Below are 4,861 nucleotides of genomic sequence, written 5' to 3'. Positions count from 1 at the left end.
TTATCCAGTCTCTAGTTGATGGGCAATTGGGTTGTTTCCAAGTTTTAGCTATTACAAACCTTGCCACTATGAAAACGGGTGTACATATATCCTTGTGGTATGATTCTTTTAATTCTTTAGGGAAGATAGCCAGCAGGCAAATAACTGGGTCAAATGGGACCTCTAATCCTAGTTCTTTGAGGTATCTCCATATTTATTTCCACAGTGGTTGCACCCGACTACTCTCCCACCAACAGTAGAGAAGGGTTTCTCTTTCCCCACAGCCCCATCAGCATTTGTTACTAGTTGATTTCTTGATAGCAGCCATTCTTTCTGGGGTGAAGTGGAATCTCAGTGTTGTTTTCATTTGCATCTCTCCAATGACCAGTGATGTTGACATCTTTTCTATGTTTATTTACTATTTCTACTTCTTTGTCTGAGAAATATCTATTGATTTCAGATGCCCATTTTTGGATTGGGTCTTTAAATTTGGCAGGTCTGATTTTGTAAGTTCTTATGTATTCTAGATAGTAGACCTTGTCCGAGAAACAGCTGGTAAAATATTTTTCCCACATTGTGGGTTGTCTCTTCATGCTATTGGTGCAGAAGCTTTTTAATAAGATGAGGACCCAGTTGTTGACTTTTTGTACTAGTTCACAGACAACTGAGGTTTTGTTCTTAAAATCTTTTTCTATTCCAATGTCTTCAAGAGTTCTGTCTAACTCTCAATCTGGTTTAGCCTTGTGTTTTAATATTTAGATCTATGTCCATTTTTATTTTAGTGTAGCACATGGTGAGAGATATAGATCTAGTTTTAATCTTTGGCAAGTTGAAACCCAATTTTTCCAGCAATGTTTACTTAACAGGCTATCTTTTCTCCAGTGAGGGTGTTTGGCTTCTTTGTCAAAGATGAGGTAGCTGAGTATGTCTGCAGTTATTTCTTCATCTTCTAATCTGTTCCATTGATCCTCAGATCTGTTTCTTTGCCAGTACCATGCTGTTTTTATCACAGTAGCTCTGTAGTATAGTTTTAAGTTGGGGATTTTGATACACCCTTACCTTGTCTTTGCTGCCTAGAATTTATTTTGCTATTCTAGGTCTCTTGTTCCAAGTGAATTTTTGAATTGTTTTCTCAAGTTCTATGAAGTATGCTGCTGGAATTTCAATTGGTATTGAATTGAATCTATATAGTAGTTTGGAAGCATGACCATTTTAACTATATTGATTCCTCCTACCCAGGAGCAAAGGATGTCTTTCAAGTTTCTGATATCCTCTTTGACCTCTTTTTTCAGAGTGTTGTAGTTTTCAGAGTAGAGGTCTTTGATTTCTTTTGTTAGTTTGATTCCTAGGTATTTCAAATGTTTTTGGATGCTATTGTGAAAGGAATTGTTTCGCTAGTTCCTTTCAATGAGTCTATTGTTCATTTACAGGAAAGCCATGGATTTTGGTGTGTTGACCTTGTATCCAGCTACTCTACTGAATTTGGTTAAGTCTAGAAGACTTTTGATGGAGTTCTTTGGGTGTCTCTTGCTGTCATGACCACGACTTTCTGACCATGAACATGTGGTTGTTTCTCCTCAATCACTGTGGGGTTTAACACTGGGAGCCTTGAGATGAAGCCAAGCCTTCATGTGGCTGCTCTGAATCTCATGTTCAGTTGGCCCCTCCTTAGATGGTATCCAGTGAAGCATGCTCTCATGGGATATGGCAGATGCTTAGACTAGAGTCCCTAAACTGTAGCACAAAGAATCCACTGGTTGTCTCCACTGGTGCATTTCTCCCTGGAGAAACTCCAGGGACTCATCTGGAGTCATCCACTTTCACTGTGTCTCTGTAGATTCTATCTTCCTTTCTCATGTGCCAGGAGGCAGGAGTTAGGGAGAAGGTGAAGATTGCCCCATCCTTTTTTTTTTTTTGAATTGTAGTCTGTCTCTTTTAGTTTCTCTGTAGGCTCTATTTTCCTCATGAGATCCTTTCTGGGTCCTAAGGATCCATTTTCCTTCTTCTTTTCTTTCCCAAGTTGTTATTTTCCAGAATTTCAAATCTTGGATAGTCTAATTTGTTGCTGCTTACCACTCTGCCATCTTCATAGAATTTCTCAATGACCATTTTTCTAGAAGACATATCAGGAGTGGCTCACATAATTCAAAAACTCTGGCCAGTTATCTACCTTTAGGAAACAACCTCATTTCTGTGTACATGAGAAGGCATGTGTGCTCTATGTCTATTGCCTCCCAGAGCTGTGGGAACAGTCATAAATTAAGGGGAGGTACTTTAATGTAGTTGATAATTTTAATCACATCCTACAAAATGTTGTTAAGTTCAATTGGCATTTCTTGACTAGCTAGCTAGCATTTTTTTGAAAGTCACAGACAATTTTTATCATTCTCTAATTAGATAAGGAGAAAATAAAATGAAGTCTTGGGTAGCAGAAAGAAGCACGAGTCTTCCAGGGTCTGGCATTTGAGAAAGATATTCAGTTACTGTTCAATTTCCATTGTCTTTTCCTGGCAGAATTTATGGCAGAGACTTAGGAAATCGCATACCTGAAGCCAGGTTGCTCTTATGTTCCATAACTATTAGCAGGACTGTTGTTGTCACAGAAGCTGGCTGTGCCCCAGACAAATGGGGTGCTAGTTTGTTCCCACAAATGAGCAATCTTTGTCCCAATCTTCATCACAAGGGGGACACTGCCATGTGCTCTCAGCCAGAGTCTCTCGTCCAAGGTTCCTGGTCTGCTTGACCCCGTCCTGCTCAATGCAACTATTGTCATCACAGCTTGAGATATGGTGACTGATTTCAGCCTGAGGAACCTGGTGGTGAACATTGAAGGGACAAGTAGCAAATTTGTTTGTGACATCAGGATGATTCTTTCTGCACTTAATAAGATGATAAGGAAACCTACAGGCCCTGATCTGGTTGTTTTTATCATAGGGGCCCTGTAATAGCTTTTCAGGGTCTAAGGAGTCAATGTAATGTGACACTCACAGTGCACAGATTCACATTCAGAGGTGACCTCTTTGACCCAAATAAAGAAACTAGAAAGCTGCCAGTCATGGTGTCCATCCATATGTACACCAACACAAAATGACTAGCTCAATTTTCATCACACGTAATCATTAAAAGACTTGAATATTTCTGTAATTATGGTGCTGGCTACAAAAATGTACATAACATATCCTCATTCACATCCTCCTAAAATATATATCACACAAAAACAAGCATGGTTGCCTTGTTGTCGATATTAGGAGACTTGGCAACTTAGATTCTGTTTAATTAATTAAACTGATTAATCCTCTCTTAACGTGTATGCTTTAGTATCCTCTGCTGTTTCATCAATTTGTCATTTATGGTGCTAGCTAAAAGAGGAACACATACTACTTTTTGAACTACAACCTCTCCTAAAAGTTCATGACAAATGTCCTTAACATTAGGCAGGATCAATTCTTCACCATTAGTAAAGGATTTTGTAGCTTTGTAGCCACTAAGAATGATGCTCTCAGTGCAAACATATTTGATGAAGTGTTGTCCCTCAACAATTGCTTTTGTTCTTTGTGTTCACATTTCTTCTTTTGAAAAACTCCAGAGCTTGTCTTTTAACACAGAGTGCTTTGTATCTGTATGGCAAAGCAGTTTTGAAGGTTTCATGGCATCATTGGATCACTACATATACAAAGGGTGTGGATAATGTGAATCACTTGTTGCAATGAACCCATAATTTAAGTGAGACTATTGGTATTTTCTGTTAAATGCAGCTTTCTTTTTGTTGGTCATCTTAGAGTCTTCTGCTGTCTCATTATTATCTTTCCTCTTTTCATAGAAGTTCTCAGTGACATTTGTTTGTTTTACCAATTTTGGCAAGGGTTAGCTCATGGACTTAACAAAACTATGAGACAAGTGCATAGTGCAAGAAAGAGGCATGAATGAAAGTAGAAAATAAAAGAATGGGCTGACCATGTGCAGACTGATATAAGTGTTGGATTCTGCCGTCAGCTGCAGCTTGTCACTTGCCACTCACCACTAGGGTTTTGATACAAGTCTGTAAGCAATGGATTTATTATGGTCTTTGTGCAGTCAATCTCTGTTAATGTTCCTCTGTATTTGCAGCTACTCCCCAAGTGCTAGCATCACTGCCTCAGCTTCACCTCACATCATCAGGCATTAGATTCTCAAAAGCAACATGCAACCTAGATCCCTCATATGTGTATTTCACAGTAGGCTCTATACTCCTCGGATAACCTAATGTCTTCACTGCTCTGCAGGGAGGCAGAGCTCTGGGGTAATAGGAGCCATGGAGAGGGGCTGTAAATAGAGATGAAGCTTTGATCACTGGACTGCCACTCACCTCCTGCTGTGTGGCCCAATTCGTAAGAGGCCATGGACTGGTACACTGATCCAGGGGATGGAACCCCTGGTTAATCCATTGATGAGTTTAGTGCCCTTAAAACTCAATCACCTCTCTAGGAGCCTCAGTCCAGGCAAGTTGAGAACCAAGACTAATGGACACAGTACCACCTGGATGTGTGATGTTGGTAGTGAGAGGCAGTGTATGTTGTGGGGAGAGTGGGTAAATGACATCTCCCTATACTTTCTACTTAACTTTGTTTTTACCTAAAATGGCTCTAAAGTAAAGTCTATGTTTTAAAGTATGTATTGACATGAACAGCTGTCTATTTTGAAATCTGTTTATATTGATATATAATGTTATTTATTGAGCAAAAATAAGAAAATATGCTAAAGAGTATATAATTGGCTCATAAATATGAATGTTTGTAGTTTCCTAAAAATCATTTATAAAGATAGTTGATGCATCTATTAGACCAATTTTCTGAGAAGTTAAATGACAGAACCAAGATTATTCAGCTATAGTGAAGCAAGGATA

The 4,861-nt window shown here is 38.9% G+C and overlaps 1 pseudogene; it reads right to left on the bottom strand.

The window, feature by feature from the left end:
* Positions 1 to 2,466: 2,466 nt before the first annotated feature.
* LOC104852727 lies at positions 2,467 to 4,358 on the bottom strand (annotated as a pseudogene).
* Between the last annotated feature and the right edge of the window lie 503 nt (positions 4,359 to 4,861).

This window comes from Fukomys damarensis, unplaced genomic scaffold (assembly GCF_012274545.1).
Source record: "Fukomys damarensis isolate Sample0158 unplaced genomic scaffold, DMR_v1.0_HiC HiC_scaffold_32, whole genome shotgun sequence".
Classification (NCBI taxonomy): domain Eukaryota; kingdom Metazoa; phylum Chordata; class Mammalia; order Rodentia; family Bathyergidae; genus Fukomys; species Fukomys damarensis.
The sequence above is the reverse complement of the archived record's forward strand: the minus strand, read 5'-3'. Positions and strand labels throughout refer to the sequence as shown.